This window comes from Gorilla gorilla, chromosome 19 (assembly GCF_029281585.2).
Source record: "Gorilla gorilla gorilla isolate KB3781 chromosome 19, NHGRI_mGorGor1-v2.1_pri, whole genome shotgun sequence".
Lineage (NCBI taxonomy): Eukaryota > Metazoa > Chordata > Mammalia > Primates > Hominidae > Gorilla > Gorilla gorilla.
Genome location: NC_073243.2, coordinates 80,953,620 through 80,974,318, shown reverse-complemented (window position 1 = coordinate 80,974,318; position 20,699 = coordinate 80,953,620).

Sequence of the window (20,699 nt, the reverse complement as noted above, 5' to 3'; positions counted from 1 at the left end):
ATATGATCATTTTAATGATATTCATTCTTCCAATTCATGAACATGGGGTGTCTTTCTATTTGTTTGTGTCCTCTTCAATTTCTGTCATCGGTGTTTTATAATTTTTCTTGTAGGGTCTTTCACTGTCTTGGTTAAATGTATTCCTAGGTATATATTTTTATTGTACCAGTTGGAAATGAAATTGCTTTATTTATTTATTTGTTTATTCATTCATTGGTAGAGATGAGTTTTCTCTATGTTGCACAGGCTTGTCTTGAACTCCTGGGCTCAAGCAATCCTCTGCCTTGGCCTCCTAAAGACTTGGGACTACAGGTTTGAGCCACTGCACCTGGCCTTGATTTATTTTTCAGCTATTTCAGTATTAGTGTACAGAAATGCGACTGATTTTTGTATGTTCATTTTGTATCCTGCTACTTTATTGAATTTGCTTATCAGCTGTAAGAGCTATTTGGTGGAGTTTTTAAATTTTTCTAAGTATAAGATTATGTCTTTTGCAGAAAGGAACAACTTCCAATTTAAGTATGTTTTTCTTTCTCTTGCCTAATTTATTTGTCTAGGACTTTCAGTACTCTCTTGAATAAGAGTAGTGAAAGTGGGCATCCTTGTCTTGTTCCAGTTTTTAGAGAAAACGCTTTCAACTTTCCCCCATTCAGTATGTTAGCTGTGGGCTTGTCATATATGGTCTTTATTATTTTGAGGTATGTTCTTTCGATGCCTAGTTTGTGGAGAGTTTTTATCATGATGGAATGTTGAATTTTATTGTGTTTTTTCTCATCTATTGAGATCATCACATGGTTTTTGTCCTTCATTCTGTTGGTGTGATGTATAACATTTATTGATGTGTGTATGTCAAACCATCCTTGCATCCCTGGTATAAATCTCCTTTAATCATTGTGTATTATCTTTTTGATGTGCTATTGAACTCAATTTGCTAGTGTTTTGTTAAGGATTCTTGCATCTATATTCATCAAGGATATTAGCCTATAGTTTCCTGTTTGGGTTGCATTCTTATCTATTTTTGGCATCAGGGTAATACTGGCCTCAAAGAATGCATCATGGAGAATTCACTCCTCCTCAATTTTTTAAAGAATAGTTTGAGGAAGATTGGTATTAGTTCTTTATACGTTTGCTAGTATTCAGCAGTGAGTCCATCTGGTCCTGTGCTTTTGTTTGTTGGGATAATTTTTATTACTGATTCATTCTCTCTAGTTGTTATTGGTCTGTTCAGGTGTTGTATTTCTTCCTGATTCAATCTTTCTAGGTTGAGTGCTTCCAGAAATTTATCCGTTTACCCTGAGTTTTCCAGTATGTTAGCATATAATTGTATATAATAGTCTCTGATAATCATTTATATTTCTGTGACATCAATTGTAATATCTCCATTTTCATTTCCTGATTTTATTTGGGTTTTCTCTCTCCTTTTATTGATTACTCTAGCTAATAATGGTTTATCAATTTTGTTTATCTTTTCAAAGAACCAACTTATCATTTCATCGATCCTTTGTATTTCTTTTTTATTAAAGTCCCTATTTTGTTTAGTTCTGCCCTGTTTATTATTTCTTGCCTTCTGCTAATTTTGGATTTGGTTTGTTCTTGCTTTTCCTGTTCCTTGAGGTGTGTTGTTAAACTGTTTATTTGAAAATTTTCTACTTATTTGATGTGGGCATTTATTGCTGTAAACTTTCTTATTAGTTCTGCTTTTGCTGTATCCCACAGGTCTTGGTATGTCGTGTTTCCATTTTCATTTGTTTCAAGAAATTTTTTAACCTCCATCTGAATTTTTTCATTAACCTATGGAAGTTCAGGAGCATGTTGTTTAATTTCTGTGCATTTATATGATTTATATGGTTTCCAAAGATTCTCTTCATATTGATGTCCATTTTTATTCCACTGTGGTCTGAGAAGATACTTAATATGATTGCAATTTTTAAAAATTTGTTGAGACATGTTTTGTGGCCTGACATACAGTGTATCCTAGAAAATGTTCCATGTGCTGTTGGGGGAAAAATGTGTATTCTGTGGTAGTTGAATACAAAGAGAGTCTTGATTGAAGATTTTTTTGTTTGTTTTTTAAAGAAGCCATATTGAGGCTCTTGTTCTAATGGCAGCAGTTTTGTCATTGATTTACAAATAGTTTTAGTTGCTATATTATATGGGCTACCCTTGCATTAATAGAATGCATCTTATTCCTTTTATTCTCAGACCTGGTATAGGACCTGACATGCAGCTAGCATTCAATAATTTTTATTGGCAATGGTGGCAGAACTAACAATTAGGATTATTAACATCTCTATATTGTTTTGAGAGGTGAAATTTTATTAAACTACTTTTCTAGTCAGTTTTACCTTTCAAGTAATTATTTCAAAATTGTATTTTGACAAAAACTCATCCTTGGCATGCTGAATTCAGTTTTAGCAAAAATGTGGCTGGGTTCATTCAGCGAAAATCCCCAACCCTGGATATCTGATCAGATTCTAATCTCCCACTATTCCCAGGACTTATCAGTCTGGCCTGCCTTCAGCAAGAAGAATCCTGTCAAGTCATTCTAGCTAGAATCCCCCTGATCCTGATGTTTCCTCTTAGTAATTTTTTATCCACTGATCACCACCCTGCTCTTTGGCTATAAATCCCCACTTTTCTTTGTATTTGGAGTTGAGCTTGATTTTTCTCCCCTATTGTAAAACCCCACTGCAGTGGTCCCTTGAATAAAGTCTTTCTTACCCTCTTTAACAAGTATCAGAAAATTTTTTGTTTAACAATTTCTAAAGGTTTAGATGGAATAGCAGAAAAAAGTATGTATACATATATATATATATAAAATCTATGCATCATTTTATATGTACAATAATATAGAAGTAATTGTATGTTGTAAATACAAGAAAATTCCTGCAATGGGACCTGGATACACCAAATTATGATTCTTTTCAACCATCAACACAATAACAGTAATGTCCAACTAGACCAATCTCTCTTGAGATTGATCTGAAGTTAATCTCGGTTTCCCGTTGAATAAAAACTTAGTACCATTACTAAGTACTTAGTGCCATTTCATTCTTGGCTTTACTTCTCAACATCCCATCACATGAGTTTCCTTGGTATCTCTAATGTGTACACATTGTCATTTTGGTTTGATGGTTCTGTTTCAAATATGTTCTTATAGTAAACTCAAGTTTCTTCTCCAGAGAGCTGTCTGCCTTCCTATATCCATTTTACAGAACTAACTAATTGTATTTGGTAACAATATCTCAGGAAGTGAGAAGTCCAAGCAGGATATGATCTTATTCAGAGTGATTATCTTAACAACTTATGGAAAAACATGGATTATTTTGGTTGAGGCAAAACGGCCTAATCAACCCAATACAGCAGGCAAGGCTACAGTTGGAATTCTGAGAGAGCTTTATTGCCAACGAAATTGGAGCCTGATATATTCAATGTGTTTCACTCTAGAGTTATTCAAATAAGGAAGATTATAAGATTCTACAAAGCCCCTATAGCTTGGAGAATATATGTCCTGCAGCTGTGTCTACTGGAAGCACTGAATCCCTGAGCATGCTTCTAAGGGGTGGATACATACCGTGCGGTGGCCTCTGAGGCAGTTCTGCTTGTTGTCATCCTAGTAGTATGTTTAAATTGATGACCAGAGCTAATTTAATAAGAGGTTTCCAGCTCTACTATCAGTCAGTAGGACCTGGGGGATTGAAGTTCATGATATCTAGGTTGCTGAGAAGATTGCTGTTTGGGAAGGGCATAGACAATAGAGCACCAAACTTCACAGCAGCATTGGTAGAGAATGACTGAGCTCATAAACACTGGTAGATATGTGTGGGCTATAATTCTCACATCAAGTGAAATACTTCTGTGCCTATCTATAGGAATTGTTTGGTTGTTGTTTGTTGTTTGTATCAGAAGCTATTTGTGCTATTCATCTTTGGTATCCAGCTTGGAACAACATAGTCTGCCCGTATGGTATTTTGGAAAAAGAGTGTCTATACAGGATTTGGATAAATGAAGATGCAGATACTTTACAAAAAGATAAAAGGCAAAGTCATTCATTTTACAAAAAATGCACGATACTCATTTCAGTTCACAAAACATCCAACTTGAAAATGATCTGACATTAAAATATTAATAAAAATGTGCTATCACTGAAATACATGCATTTTACTATGTAAATTCATATTAACTTGAAATTGCTATTTTTTTATTTATTTATTTTTGAGACAGAATCTTGCTTTGTTGCCAGGCTGGAGTGCAGTGGTGCGATCTCAGCTCCGTGCAACCTCTGCCTCCAAGGTTCAAGTGATTCTCCTGCCTCAGCCTCCTGAGTAGCTGGGACTACAGGCACGTGCCACCACGCCCAGCTAATTTTTGTATTTTTAGTTGAGATGGGGTTTCACCATGTTGGCCAGGATGGTCTTGATCTCTTGACCTCATGTCTGCCCCCCTCGGCCTCCCAAAGTGTTGGGGTTACAGGCATGAGCCACCACACCCAGCCAAGTTTAAGATTAAACCTACTGTGTGCCCATTAAACTCTCAACTGTGGACAAGGTTTCTAGCACTGCCCATGTTAATATTTAGAATTATTCAATGATATGTTTGTTCTCCCATAAGGAATCAGCTGGAAGAGATTGAAGAAACTGACAGTTTTCTTTCTCTTCCTGAGATGGCTTTCTTGTGGTTTTTAATAAAATATTTTAGAATATTTGGCCCCTTCACCTGATTGTAACTACCACAGCAATCATAAAACTAAAAACTTTCTTTTTTAAAGCATCACCTGTCATTTTAATTATAAATCTTTATTTCTTTTTTGTAAATACTCAAGTAGAAATTATAGTTATTTTGAGACCACAAGTTGGATTGGAAATGTATGCTTTATAATAAAATGCAATTCATTAAAAATATACCTAGCTCTTTTAAAAATTAATTATTATTATTAATTATTATAACATTTTTTACACCAATGCAACAATCAACACAAGATTTCCATGACCAAATGTTTGGGGGGTTTTCTCCACATACCAAGCAGTGGACAGCAGCTGGGTGTCCTCTAATTCACTTCAATTTTGGTGGTGTCTTCCTGGAGATAGCCTTAGATCTCACAGGTTGAGCGCTCATCCCCACAAGAATGCCTCCCCTTCAGATACCAGTACTGGGTCTAAGCCTCTGAAACTTCAGACTGAGCAGTTTCAAGCTGGTCTTCTCATGGCCTCCCTCTTTGGGCTTGATTAATTTGCTACAGTGGCTCAGAGAACGTTTACTTATGTTTACTGGTTTATTGTAAAAGGTATTATATTAAAAAGGATACAGATGAAGAGTTGAGTAGGGCAAGGCATATGAGAAGGGGTGCAGAGCTTCCATGCCCTCCACAGGTATGCCAGCATCCAAGAAACTCTACATGTTTAGCTTTATGGGAACTCTCCTAACCCTGTCCTCTTGGGCCTTTTATGCCATTGGATAGGCATGACTGGCAACCCTGTAGAAATGTGATTGAACAAAAAGAGTATGATTTAAACTCAGAAGGGCCTGTCCAGATTCTTTTTGGCCTCTCTGTGCAGCATTCCTTCCTCCATGGTATGAGAGTCTTATGACCCATAGTCAGATTAGAGTCCTGCCTTGGGCAGGTGAAAGGAGAGGAGGAGAAGGTAAGAGAGGGAGGGATTCTATTTACTTTAACAAGGGCTGTGGAGTTACAAGCCAGGAACTGTGGATGAAAACCAATATATGTAAATTATAATATCACACTTTCCTCTCTAGTATGTCCTGTGCAATGGTTCCAGTTTATATCCCTAAAGCCGTGCACTAGTCCTTACCCAGATACTTCCATGAACTCCACTGGAGCAGCGTTTACCTACTGTGGGGCTTAGCCTTGTAAAAGTTAATGTAATTCCTTCAGTGAGTCATGCCAGAATCCTTCACAAATGAAGCAATGTAGAATGAAATTAAGTAAAAAATATCAAAGGGCATTTCAGATAGCAAGGGTAAATGCATATGTGGAGTATTTGGAAACATGTTTGCCTTAGTTATGTTTGTACATATTTGTGTGTGTGTGTGTGTGATTAAAGGGTGGATGTGTGTATGTGGTTTGCATGTGGGGAAAAGTATTTTTTTCCTATGGGTCATCATCAATAAAATTTGCAACCCACTGTTGGAGGATAAAGACCCCATTGAAAGTAATCCATGATCTAGCCTCAATTCAACCTTAACTATAAGCCACAAACTCATTTACACATCCTGTTCACATTCCTTTCTCAGGTCCCAACTTTCCCATCTGAACACCTGTCTTTCGTCCTCCCTCTGCAAAAAAGACATCTGAATACATGGATGACTTTTCATTTTCACATACCCAGAACCTAGAACAGTGCCTGTCCAAATGCTCACTCAGTAAATGAAACAGCAAGAATCCGTGCATACCAACAGGACTTTTAACACACGCCACTCACTTTAACATCTATGTATTATGTTGCACAATTTCTTGTTTGTTTGTGTGTGTTATTGGATGATTCCAGTCCTTTGTACTTAGAACAATGAGGATCACAAAAAGACATGTGACCATGGAAACTGACTGCTTTTTTTCTTTCTTATTGTTTTTGAGACAGAGTCTTGCTTTGTCACCCAGGCTGGAGTGCAGTGGCATGATCTCTGGTCACTGCAACCTCTGCCTCCTGGGTTCAAGCCATTCTCCTGCCTCAGCCTCCCAAGTAGTTGGGATTACAGGTGCCTGTCAGCATGCCTGGCTAATTTTTGTATTTTTAGTAAAGATGGGGTGTCACCATGTTGTCCAGGCTGGTCTCAAACTCCTGACCTCAGATGATTCACCAGCCTTGGCCTCCCAAAGTGCTGGGATTACAGATGTGAGTCACCGTGCCCAACCAGAACCTGCTTTTTTTCATGTTCTACTTTCAGTTATGCCATGATGAAATAAGGTATATTAGACTTCCCATCCTACCATGATTAACTATAAAACAGAAAAAATATGTAAAGCAACTACAAATAGTGCACAAATATGTCAGCTTTCTTCCTGGGGAAGTTTTTTGACTGTGGCTTAAAGAAGTAGACACCAAGCAGAGAGCAAAGATCTTTCTGGGTGGAGGAAGCAAAGATTGGAATGTAAGGCTTCTGGAATTCTGAGGGTAACATAATGGAGAAGAGGAATGTAGAATTTGGGAGGTAAGATAATGCAGAAGAGGAAGTTATGATGAGAAGGAGCTCTAGAAATTAGCTTGGAGTCTCCTTGAGTCTTTAACCAAATACAAAGCTGCCCATGCACAGGAGAATAGGAAGCTTATTGAGATGCTGTATGCCGTATAATGCTAGGAATCACTGGAATTTCAATCAGACTAAGTGAAGAAACTTCATTGAACATTCAGAGTATTCGTGTAAAGACCCAGAGAGAAAAAGGTTTTTTTCTTTCTTTTTATTATAAAGGTACTTTAATCATAGTGTAAGGGCTAACAAATCCTAAAATAAAATTTTTAAAACTCTAGCGAGATGAAGCTGATTATCCAATAAATTAATTTCCTGCCAGAAGAAAAATCAAAATTTAAAAGAAAACAAAAAATTTTAGACTCTTAACAATGTAGCACCCATAATGTCAGACATAAAATCAAGAAGAAAGAACATATGAATCATAACCAGGGGGAAAAATGGTCAAAAGAAATAGACTCAGAGATGACACGGGTGTTAAAATTAGCAGACAAAGACAATAAGCACTATAAAAATATTATAAATATTTTTAAGATGAAAATTAAGATATAGTTGTAATGTATGAACAGCTGTGAAATGTAATAGTGCAATGGAAGCTATTTTTAAAAAGATGGAAGGTCTACATCTGACAAATCTTTCATCTGAAATGTAAAATTCATTGAATGGACCTAACAGCGGATTAGAGATTCAGAAGAAAAGGTAAATGAACTTGTAGAAAGACAACAGTAACTATCCAAACTAAAGCACAAAGAGTAGGCAGTCTAAAAATAATAAATAGAACTTCAGTGACCTGTGGAACAATAACAAATGGTCGAATGTGTAATTAAAGGCCCAGAAGAAGAAAAAGAAGAGATTGAAGCAGAAAAAAATTTAAACACATAATAGCCAAGTATTTTCTAAATATGATGGAAAATATATATTAAAAAACCAAAAACTTGATAAAATCCAAACAGGAAAAGCACACAATAAAACTACAAATAGGCACACTGTCAAATGTCAAGTTCTTAAACTGCATAAAAATAAAGACCAGTTGAAAGATTAAGATTGCAGAAAAGTGAAGAGAAAGACTTAAAAGTACATAGAGGAAAAAAGACATTGTGAGAGCAATGAGAAGAATGACAACTGATATGATAAAGAACAATGCAGGCCAGGAGATAGTAGCTTTAAAATATTGAAGAAGAATAAATTAATACTATAATTTCATACCCAGCAAAAATGATCCCTCAACAATTAAGGCAAAATAAAGACATTTTCAGATAACAAAGGCTGAGGAAATTTGATATATGCATTGTAAAGGTGGTAAACTCTTCAAGCTGAAGGAAAGTGATACCAAATAGAAACTCATATCAACATAAAAGAAAGAACACTACAAATAGGTAGTATATAAGCTAATATGAAAGAGGCATGTTTTACATGGCGGTGGACAAGAGAGAATGAGAGCCAAGCGAAAGGGGTTTCCTTTTATAAAACCACCAGATCTCCTGAGACTTATTCACTACCATGAGAACAGTATGGAGGAAACTGACCCCATGATTCAATAATTTCCCACTGAGTCCCTCCCACAATACATGGGAATTATGGGAGCTACAATTAAAGATGAGATTTGGGTGGAGACATAGCCAAATCATATCAATGATATAGCTAAAGCTGATGAAGAAAATTATGGGAAACTAAGCAAATACTCAAGCCAACAGAATGCAGGAAAGGAAAAAAATAAAATAAGAAAAACAATACACAAGGAAAAAAATGAGACAATTATAAAATAAGTAGCATATTATAGATTAAACCTAACTAGAGCAATGAATCTATTGTATATAAATTAAAAACTCTAATTAAAATGCATAGATTACCAAATTAAACTTTAAGAAAATCAATGCCCAACTACATATTTTTGAAAGAAATGTAGTTTAAATATAAAGACACATATAAATTAAAAGTAAAATTACAGAAAAAATATATAATGTAAACATTATAGCCAAATATTTATAGCATTGTTCATAGTAAAGTATCATTTATAGCAATATCATTCAAAGCTGAAGTAATAATATTTCTGATAAAGTAGACTTTCAAACAGGAATTACTAAAGAGAAGCACTTCATAAAATTAAAAAAAATTGATCAAGAATACATTATAATCCTATTGCCATATACCTTGTAACAGAAGCAAAAACTGGCAGAACTAAAGGGAAATTAAAATTATATAAATTATAATTAATAATAATTTTGTTATTTTATTTCAACAATTTTTAGGGAACAGGTGGTTTTGGTTACATGGGCAAGTTATTTAGTGGTGATTTCTGAGATTTTGTTGGACCTGTCACACGAGCAGTGTACACTGTACCCAATGTGTAGTCTTTTGTCTGTCACCCCCTTCCACCCTTCTCCCTGCGTCCCCAAGGTCCATTATATCATTCTTATGCCTTTGCATCCTCATAGCTTAGCTCCCACTTATAAGTGAGAATGTACGATATTTGGTTTTTCATTCCTGAGTTACTTCACTTAGAATAATAGTCTCCAACTCCATTCAGATTTCTGCAAATGACATTATTTTGTTCTTTTTTATGGCTGAATAGTATCCCATGGTGTATATATACTGCATTTTCTTTATCCACTTGTTGGTTGTTGGGCATTTAGGCTAGTTCCATATTTTTGCAATTGTGAATTGTGCTGCTGAAAACATTCATGTGTAAGTACCTTTTTCATATAATTACTTATTTTCCTCTGGGTAGATACCCAGCAGTGGGATTGCTAGATCAAATGATAGTTCTACTTTAAGTTATTTAAGGAATCTCTACCCTGTTTTCCATAGTGGTTGTACTAGTTTACATTCCCACCAGTAGTGTAAGAGTGTTCTTTTTTTTTACCACGTCCACACCAACATCTATTATTTTGTGATTTTTAAAATTATAGCCATTCTTGTAGGAGTAGAATCGTATCTCATTATAGTTTTAATTTGCATTTCCCTGATAATTAGTGATGTTGACCATTTTTTCATGTGTTTGTTGGCCATTTGTATATTTTCTTTTGAGAATTGTCTAGTCATGTCCTTTGCCCACTTTTTGATGGAAATATTATTTTTTTCTTGATGATTTGTTTGAGTTTCTTGTAGATTCTGGATATTAGTCCTTTATTGGATGCACAGTTTGCAAATATTTTCTCCCACTCTGTGGGCTGTATGTTTACTCTGCTGATTCTTTTGCTGTGCAGAAGCCTTTTAGTTTAGTTAGGTCCCATCTCTTCATTTTTGTTTCTGTTGCATTTGCTTTTGGGTTCTTGGTCATGAACTCTTTGCCTAAGCCAACATCTAGAAGGCAACTCTTTGCCTAAGCCAACATCCAATGTTATCTTCTAGAATTTTTCTGGTTTCAGGCCTTAGATTGAAGTCTTTGATCCATATTGAGTTAATTTTTATATAAGGTGAGAGATGAAGACCTAGTTTTATTCTGCTACATGTGGCTTGCCAATTATCCCAGCACCTTTTGTTGAATAGAGTGTTCTTTCTCTACTTTATGTTCTTGTTTGCTTTATCAAAGATCACTTGGCCATAAGTATTTGGCTTTATTTCTGAGTTCCCTTGGTCTATGTGGTCTGTTCCATTGGTCTATGTGCCTATTTTTATACCCGTACCATGCTGATCTGGTAACTAGAGTTTTGTAGTATAGTTTGAAGTTGGATAATGTGATGCCTCTGGATTTGTTCTTTTTGCTTAGTCTTGCTTTGGCTAGCTATGCAGGCTCTTTTTTGGTTTCATATGAATTTTAGGATTTTTTTTGAGTTCTGTGAAGAATGATGATAGTACTTTGATGGGAATTGTGTTAAATCTGTATATTGCTTTTGGCAGTATGGTCATTTTCACTGTATTGATTCTACCCATCTGAGCACGGGATGTGTTTCCATTTGTTTGTATAGTCTATGATTTCTTTCAGCATTGTTTTGTAGTTTTCCTTGTAGAGATCTTCCACCTCCTTGGTTAGGTATATTCCTAAGTGGTTTTTGTTGTTGTTGCTTGTTTTTTGTTTTGCAGCTGTTGTAAAAGAGATTGAGTTCCTGATTTGATTCTCAGCTTGGTCGTTGTTGGTGTATAGCGGTACTACTGATTTGTGTACATTGATTTTGTATCCTGAAACTTGACTGAATTAATTTATCAGATCTAGGAACTGTTTGGATGAGTCCTTAGATTTTCTAGGTATAAAAATTATATCCTTGGCGAACAGTGAGAGTTTGATTTCCTCTTTACTAATCTGGGTGCCATTTATTTATTTCTCTTGTCTGATTGCCCTAGTTAGGACTTCTAGTACTATGTTGAATGGAAGCAGTGAAAGTGGGCGTCTTTGTCTTGTTCTAGTTCTCAGGAGGAATGCTTTCAACTTTTCCTCATTCAGTGTGATATCAGCTGTGAGTTTGTCTTAGGTAGCTTTTATTACTTAGAGGTATGTTTCTTCTGTGCCAAGTTTACTAAGGGTTTTAATCATAAAGGGATACTGGATATTGTCAAATGCTTTTTCTGCATCTATTGAGATAATTATATGATTTTTGTTTTTAATTCTGTTAATGTGATGTATCACAATTATTGACTTGTGTATGTGAAATTATCCCTGCATCCCTGGTAAAAAATCCACTTGTTCATGGTGTACTATCTTTTTGATATGCTTTTGGATTTGGTTAGCTAGTATTTTGTTGAGGATTTTTGCATCTATGTTCATCGTGAATATTGGTCTGTAGTTTACTTTTTTTTTGTTATATCCTTTCCTGGTTTGGTATTAGGGTGATATTGCCTTCATAAAATGCTTTAGGGGGAATTTCCTCTTTATCTTTTGGAATAGTTTCAGTGAGATTGACCAATTTTTCTTTGAATGTCTGATAGAATTTAGCTGTGAATCCATCTGGTCCTGGACATTTTTTTGTTAACTTTTGTTTATTACTATTTTAATCTTACTACTTGCTGTTGGACTGTTCAGAGTTTCTATTTCTTCCTGATTTAATCTGGGAAGGTTGTATATTTCCAGGAATTTATTCATCTCCTCTAGATTTTCTAGTTTGTGTGCATAAAGGTGTTCATAGTAGCCTTGAATGATCTTTTGTGTTTCTGTGGCAGCAGTTGTAATATCTCCTGTTTCATTTCTAATTGAGCTTGTTTGGATTTTCTCTCTTCTTTTCTCGATTAGTCTTGTCAATGGTCTTTCAATTTTGTTCATCTTTTCAAATAACCAGCTTTTTGTTTCATTTGTCTTTTGTGTTGTTTTTGTTTGTTTGTTTCAATTTCATTTAGTTCTGCTCTGATCTTTGTTATTTCTCTTCTTCTGCTGGGTTTGAGTTTGGTTTGTTCTTGTTTCTATAGTTCCTTGAGGTATGACTTTAGATTGTCTATTTGTGCTCTTTCAGGCTTTTTGATATAGGGATTTAATGCTATGAACTTTTCTGTTACCACTGCTTTTACTGTTTCCTAGAGGCTTTGCTAAGTTTTGTCACTGTTATCATTCAGTTCAAATAGTTAATTTTCTTCTTGATTTCATTGTTGACCCATGGATCATTCAAGATCAGGTTCTTTTCTTTTCTTTTTCTTTTTCTTTTTTTCCTGAGACAGAGTTTTGCTCTTGTTGGCCAGGCTAGGGTGCAATGTTGCGAACTTGGCTCACTGCAACTCCACCTCCTGGGTTCAAGCGATTCTCCTGCCTCAGCCTCCCAAGTAGCTGGGATTACAGGCGTGTGCCACCACGCCTGGCTATTTTTTTATATTCTTAGTAGAGACAGAGTTTTGCCATGTTGGCCAGGCTGATCTCAAACTCCTGGCCTCAGGTGATCCACCTGCCTCAGCATCCCAAAGTGCTGGGATTCCAGGCATGAGCCACCACGCCCAGCCAGTTTTCATGTATTTGTATAGTTTTGAGGGTTCCTTTTGGAATTAATTTTCTGCATTATTCCACTATAGTCTGAGAGGACACTTGAAATAATTTCAGTTTTCTTAGATTTATTGAGACTTCTTTTGTCACCTATCATATGGTCTATCTTTGAGTATGTTCCCATTCTCAATGGAAATGTTCTCAAAGATAGACCATATGAACGTATAATAGGTCACAAAAGCAGTCACCTATGTGTGTGCCAATGAAAGAAGTGTGCCAATGAAAAGAATGTACATTCTGCAGTTGGGTAGAATGTTCTGTTAAAATCTGTTAAGTCCATTTTGTTCTAGGGTATAGTCTAAGTCTATTGTTTCTTTGTTAACTTTCTGCCTTAATTGCCTGTCTAGTGCAGTCAGTGGAGTATTGAAATTTCCCAGTATTATTGTGTTGTCATCTATCTTATTTCTTAGGTCTAGTACCAATTGTTTTATAAAATTGGGAACTCCAGTGTTAGGAGCTCCCAATTTTATAATTTAGGATTATAATATTTTCCTGCTGGACCAATCCTTTTATTGTTATATAATGTAACTCTTTGTCCTTTTTTTTTAACTTCTGTTGTTTTAAAGTCTGTTTTGTCTGATATAAGAATAGCTACTCCTGCTCACTTTTGGTTTCCATTTGCGTGGATTATCTTTTCCACCTCTTTAGCTTAAGTTTATGTGAGCCCTTATATGTTAGGTGAGTCTCTTAAAGATAGCAGATACTTGAGTTGGTGGATTTTTATCCATTCTGCCATTCTGTACCTTTTAAGCAGAGCATTTAGGCCATTTACATTCAATATTAGTATTGAGATGTGAGGTACTGTTCTATCCATTGTGTTAGTTGTTGCCTTAATACCTTGTTTTTTCCCCATTGTTTCATTGTTTCATAAGCCCTATGAGATTTATGTTTTAAAGAGGTTCTATTTTGGTGTATTTCAAGGTTTTATTTCAATTTGAGAACTCCTTTTAACATTTCTTGTAGTGCTGGCTTGGTAGTGGCAAATTTTCTCAGCATTTGTTTGTCTGAAAAATACATTATCTGTTCTTCATTTTTGAAGCCTATTTTCACTAGATACAAAATTCTTGGCTGATAACTGTTTTGTTTAAGGAGGCTATGGATAGGACCCCAATCCCTTCTCACTTGGGGGTTTTTGCTGAGACATCTTCTGTTAATCTGATAGGTTTTCCTGTATAGGTTACCTGATGCTTTTTTGTCACAACTCAAGATTCTTTTGTCTTGACTTTAGATAAGCTGATGACTAAGTGCCTAGATGATGATCTTTTCATGATAAACTTTCCAGGTGTTCTTTGAGTTTCTTGTATTTGGATGTCTAGATCTCTAGCATGGCCTGGGAAGTTTTCCTTGGTTATTCCCTCAAATAAGTTTTCCAAACTTTTAGATTTCTCTTCTTCCTCAGGAACACCAGTGATTTTTAGTTTTGGTTGTTTAACATAATCCCAAACTTCTTGGAGGCTTTGTTCATTTTTTAAATTCTTTTTCCTTTGTGTTTGTCTGATTGGGTTAATTTGAAAGCCTTATCTTTGAGTTCTGAAGTTCCTTCTACTTGTTCAATTCTACTGTTGAAACTTTCCAGTCTATTTTGCATTTCTCTAAGTGTATCTTTCATTTCCAGAAGTTGTGATTGTTTTTAATTTTTGATATCAATTTCTCTGGAGAATTTTTCATCCATATCCTGTATTTTTTTTAATATTTTAAGTTGGTTTTCGCCTTTCTCTGGTATCCCCTTGAGTAGCTTAATAATCAACCTTCTGAATCCTTTATCTGTCAATTCAGAGATCTTCTTGGTTTGGATCCATTGCTGGAGAGCTAGTGTGATCATTTAGGGGTGTTATAGAACCCTGTTTTGTCATGTTACCAGAATTATTTTTCTGGTTCTTTCTCATTTGGACAGACTATTTCAGTGATAAGGTCTGAAACTCAAGCCCTGCTGTTCAGATTCTTTTGTTTTACAGGATGATCTCTTGATGTAGTGCTCTTCCCTTCCCCTAAGGATGAGGCTTCCTGAGAGCTGAACTGCTGTAATTGTTATTGCTCTTCTGGGTCTAGCCACCAATCTGGACTCCCAGGCTCCCCTTGTTGATGGTGGGGACTGTCTGCAAAGTGTCCTGTGATGTAATCTGTCTTCAGGTCTCACAGCCTGGATACCAGCACCTGCTCTGGTGGAGGTTAGAGGGGAGTGAAGTAGACTCTAAGAGTCTTTGTTTTTTGTGTTAGCCATTTTCATCCTGTTGATAAAGACATACCCAAGACTGGGCAATTTACAAAAGAAAGAGGTTTAATGGACTTACAGTTCCACATGGCTGAGGAGGCCTCACAATCATGGTGGAAGGTGAAAGTCACATCTCACATGGTGGCAGACAAGATAAAAGAGCTTGTGCAGGGAAACTACACTATATAAAACCAACAGATCTTGTGAGACTTATTCACTATTGTGAGAACAGCACAGGAGAGACCTGCCCCATTATTCAATTACCTCCCACCAGGTCCCTCCCATGACAAGGTGGAATTCAAGGTGAGATTTGGGTGGGGACATAACCAAACCATATCAGTTGTAGATATGTTTCGTGTTCTAGCTTTCTCAAATGCTGGTTATGTGAGCAGTGAAGTTGTCATATGGGCATACTCGGGACCTCTGGTTAGCCAAGATGTTGCAAGCAGTAGAATTAGCTCTTGTTTCCTTCTTCCTGGGATCATGGTTATTCTGTAATGAATTTCTGTAATGTTCTGAGCTGGATGGCCTCCAGCCAGGAGGTGGCACTTTCAAGAGAGCACACCAGCTGCAGTAGTAGCAGGGATATCTAAACTTGCCCTAAGTTGGCCAAGGTAAGTATTTTGGTTTCTCAGGCAATAGGTGGGGCTATAAGCCTTCCAAAAGTTTCTGTCTTTTGTGTTCAGCAACCAGGGTGGGTAAAGAAATGCCACCAGGTGGGGACAGGGTTAGGTGGGTCTGGCCTCAGATTCTTCTTGGGCAGGGCTTGCTGTGGCCACTGAGGGGGAAGGGGAGGTGGTTCTTGGGTTAATGGGGTTATTTTCCAGAGGGGATTATGGCTGCCTCTGCTATGTTATATAGTTCACCAGGGAAGTGGGGGATAGCTGGTAGTGAGAGGCCTCACCTAGGTCCCAGGCAGTTGGCAAGGCTCATGTCACTCTTGCAGTGCCCTGCTCAGACCTTGCCCCAGACCCTGAGCTTCCCCACTGAGAAAGCAAGCACAGCTTCCAAACATCACCTGTCCCCATCTGCCCACACTGTCAGTGGTGGCCACTGCGCTTGTATCTGCAGCAGTTCACATATGACCTCCAGATTCTGCTCAAGAAAATTTGTACCTTGTCAAAACTATTACTAATTTCAGTTGGAAGCTTCTTTAATCCTGCAACTCCTCCCTAATTCTGCTGGCTGTCTCCCTCGAGGGCCCCTGTGAGATACAGTCAGAGATGGCTTCCCTGGGCTCAGGCTGGAGACTGGGAGCACCTACAAGGCTCTTTCCACTGCTGCTTCTACTTTTATATTATGCACGGCTCTCTAAATCTGTTTCAGCTCTAAGTAAGGTTAAATCCTTCTCCCATAATCTGGATTTTCAGATTCCCCAGTGGGGATATGTGTTCAGTGGCAGGTTTCCCCCTCTCACTTTGGGAACTCACAGTTTTTTCTGTCTCACAGAATTTGCAACAGCATGCCACTTCTTTCAAAGGATCTATGAATTATTTTGATTTTCCTGGTATGTTCCTGCAGAGGTTCTTGGAGCAAAAGTTCATAGTGCGAGTCTCCACACACTGTTCTGCCCATCCAAGTGGCAGCTGCACATTAGCCCTGTGTCCTACCTGCCATCTTGTCCTCAATTTCTAATATTAAAATTATATAAGATTATTAGAGATCCTAACACTTAACTCTCAGTACTTGATATGCTAAGTAAACAAAGCTTTTATTAAGGACATAGAAAACTTAAAAAAACACTATATCAGCAATATTAACACAATTAATATTTATAAAACACTATACCCAACAATATGAATTCAAGTATACAGGGAACATTTTTAAAGAAAGATTATATTTTAGGTAACACAATAAATCTCAAAAAATGTAAAGCAATTGAAATCATGTAGAGTGAGTTCTCTGATCAAAATGGAGTTAAATTAAAATGAAAATAGAAATATATCTGGAAAATTCCCAAATACTTGTACATTAAGCCATACACCCTTAAATAACCTATAAGGCAAAGATGAAATCACTCGTAAAATTAGAAAAATTTTAAATTAAATGATAATAAAAACATAGCAAAGCAAAATTTGTCAGAAACCATTTAAACCATTGATATGGTTAGGCTTTGTGTCCCTATCCAAATATCATCTTGAATTGTAATTTCATAATCCCCATAATCCCCAGGTGTCAAGGAAGAGACCAGATGGAGGTAATTGAATCATGGAGGTGGTTTCCCCCGTGTGGTTCTCAAGATAGTGAGTGTGTTCTTATGAGATCCAGTGGTTTTATAAGGGGCTTTTCCCCTTCGCTCAGTGCTTCTCCTTCCTGCTGCCTTGTGAAGAAGGTCCCAGCTTTCCCTTTGCCTTCTGCCATGATTGTAAGTTTCCTGAGGCCTCCCCAGTCATGGTGAACTGTGAGTCAATTAAACCTCTTTCCTTTATAAATTACCCAGTCTCAGACAGTTCTTTATAGCAGTATAAAAATAGACTAATACAGCCATGTTGAGGAGGAAATTTATTATTTCACATTGTATATGAAAAAAGAATAAAGGTATAAAATCAATGATATCAGCCTTCAATTTAAGCAGCTAAAAATAAAAAGCAAATTAAACACAAAGTAGCATGAGGAAAACAAAGAAGAGTGTAAATCAAGGAAATTGATAAAAGAAACCCAATAGAAACAATTTTAAAAATCAAATGTCATTATTTGAAAAGATAAAATCCTAACTATACTTATAAAGAAAATAAGACACAAGTTACTAGTGATAGGAATGTAGAGAAGACATCATTACAGCTCCGTCAGACATTGAAAGCAAAAATAAAACCTTTTGAAAACTTTTATACCAATAAATTTAATGATGTAAATAAATTTCTTGAAAGTTACAAACAACCAAAGCTCCTTCAAGATGAAATAGATGAGTCCTTCCTCATACTACTTTCTAACCTCCCAGGTTCTTCTAATAATTTTTCCACTGTATCTTTCTTTAGTTAAGATAAGCAGATCTGTAACAGTATTCCAGGCAGATGCACCTATAAAGCCCTCCATAAATATGTATCTGCTGGCCATCTTAGATCCTTTCAAAACAAGGCTCACAAAGCTGTACCAGATTATTTAAGCCACACTCATGTTTCACTCATTGAAGTGTCCTCAATGCATAGTTTAGTAAGCACTTAATTGTAGATCATCAAAGTATTTAATAAACTTTTCAGGCATCTGAAGCAGCCCCTTAGGAAAATCAACAATCTCTCAAGCTCAGAAGTCTTATCTTTACTTCTTTTGTAGCCTTCACAGCCTTGATCACAGTGCACATCACAGCTCTAAAGGTTCCATAAACTAGTTCAACCATTGTGGAAGTCAGTGTGGCGGTTCCTCAGGGATCTAGAACTAGAAATACCATTTGACCCAGTCATCCCATTACTGGGTATATACCAAAGGACTATAAATTATGCTGCCATAAAGACACATGCACACGTATGTTTATTGCGGCACTATTCACAAAAGCAAAGACTTGGAACCAACCCAAATGTCCAACAATGATAGACTGGATTAAGAAAATGTGGCACATATACACCATGGAATACTATGCAGCCATAAAAAAATGATGAGTTCATGTCCTTTGTAGGGACATGGATGAAATTGGAAATCATCATTCTCAGTAAACTATCGCAAGGACAAAAAACCAAACACTGCATGTTCTCACTCATAGGTGGGAATTGAACAATGAGAACACATGGACACAGGAAGGGGAACATCACACTCTGGGGACTGTTGTGGGGTGGGGGGAGGGAGGAGGGATAGCATTAAGAGATATACCTAATGCTAAATGACGAGTTAATGGGTGCAGTACACCAGCATGGCACATGTATACATATGTAACTAACCTGCACATTGTGCACATGTACCCTAAAACTTAAAGTATAATAATAATAAAATTAAAAAAAAGAAAAAAAAAGGTTCCATAGGATCATTGGCCCTGCCCCTTCCCACACACCACCCACTTGGAGAAGCAGAGCTATTGGAGGCTGGCTGTTGAACTACACAATAGTACAAGTAGAGCTAGGGAATATATAGAAGTTTAGGCTGATTGTTTGATGGCCATAAAACACGTAAGATAAAAGTTACTTTTTATTTTTCTCCCTACTGTAAGTCTATTTTTTCATCATTCCAGTGTTCCTTCTAAGAGAGAAAAAATATCTGATTAATCAAGACTCCCAGGTGTGTTTTACTTAACTCAAATTTTACTGAATGCTAAAACTTACAGTAGAGGAATACAGGTATACCTGCTTATGGTGCTTTGCTTTATTGTGCTTTGCAGACATTGCATTTTTCACAAGTTGAAGGTTTGTGGCAAACCTGCACTGAGCAAAGTCTACAGGTACTGTTTTTTCAACAGCACATGTTTACATTGTGTGTCTGTGTCACATTGTGGTAATTCTCACAACATTTCAAACTTTATTATTATTAGTATGATATCTCTTTTGGTGAACTGTAATCAGGGATTTTTGATGTTACCATTGTAATTATATTGGGGCACCACAAACCACACCCATATAAGATGGCAGACTTAATTGATAAATGTTGTGCGTGTTTTCCACAGGTCAGGTTTTTCTCAATTTCTCTCCCTCATCTTAGGCCTCCCTATTCCCTGAGACACAATAATGTTAAAATTAGGCCAATTAATTACCCATAAGAGTTCAAATAAAAAGGAGTCAAATAAAAGGACGAGACACACTGTCATTTTAAGTCAAAAGCTAGAAATGATTAACCTTAGTGAGAAAGACATATCTAAAACTGAGGTAGGAAGAAATCTAGGCCTCTTGTTGTCAGTTAGCCACTTCGTAAATGTAAAGGAAAAGTTCTTGAAGGAAATTAAAAGTGCTACACCAAGTGAACCCGGGAGGCGGAGCTTGCAGTGAGCCGAGATCGCACCACTGCACTCCAGCCTGGGTGACAGAGCGAGACTCCGTCTCAAAAAAAAAAAAAAGAAAGAAATACATTTTGTAAGATGAATGTTTATACACTGATGGTAGAATGTAAACTAGTACAACTTCTATGGAAAGCAATATGGAGATTTGTTAAAGAACTAAAAGTAGATATACCATTTGATCCAGCAATCCCACTACTGGGTATCTACCCAAAGGAAAAGAAGTCATTATATCAAAAAGACACCTGCACACATATTTTTATTGCAACCCAGTTCATAATTGCAAAGATATGGAACCAACCTAAATGCCCATTGACTAATGAGTGGGAATGTATATATGCACCATGGAATACCTACTCAGCCATAAAAAAAACAAAATAATGTATTTTGCAGCAACTTTGATGCAGCTGAGACCATTATTCTAAGTGAAGTAACTCAGAAATAGAAAACCAAATGCCATCTGATCTCACTTA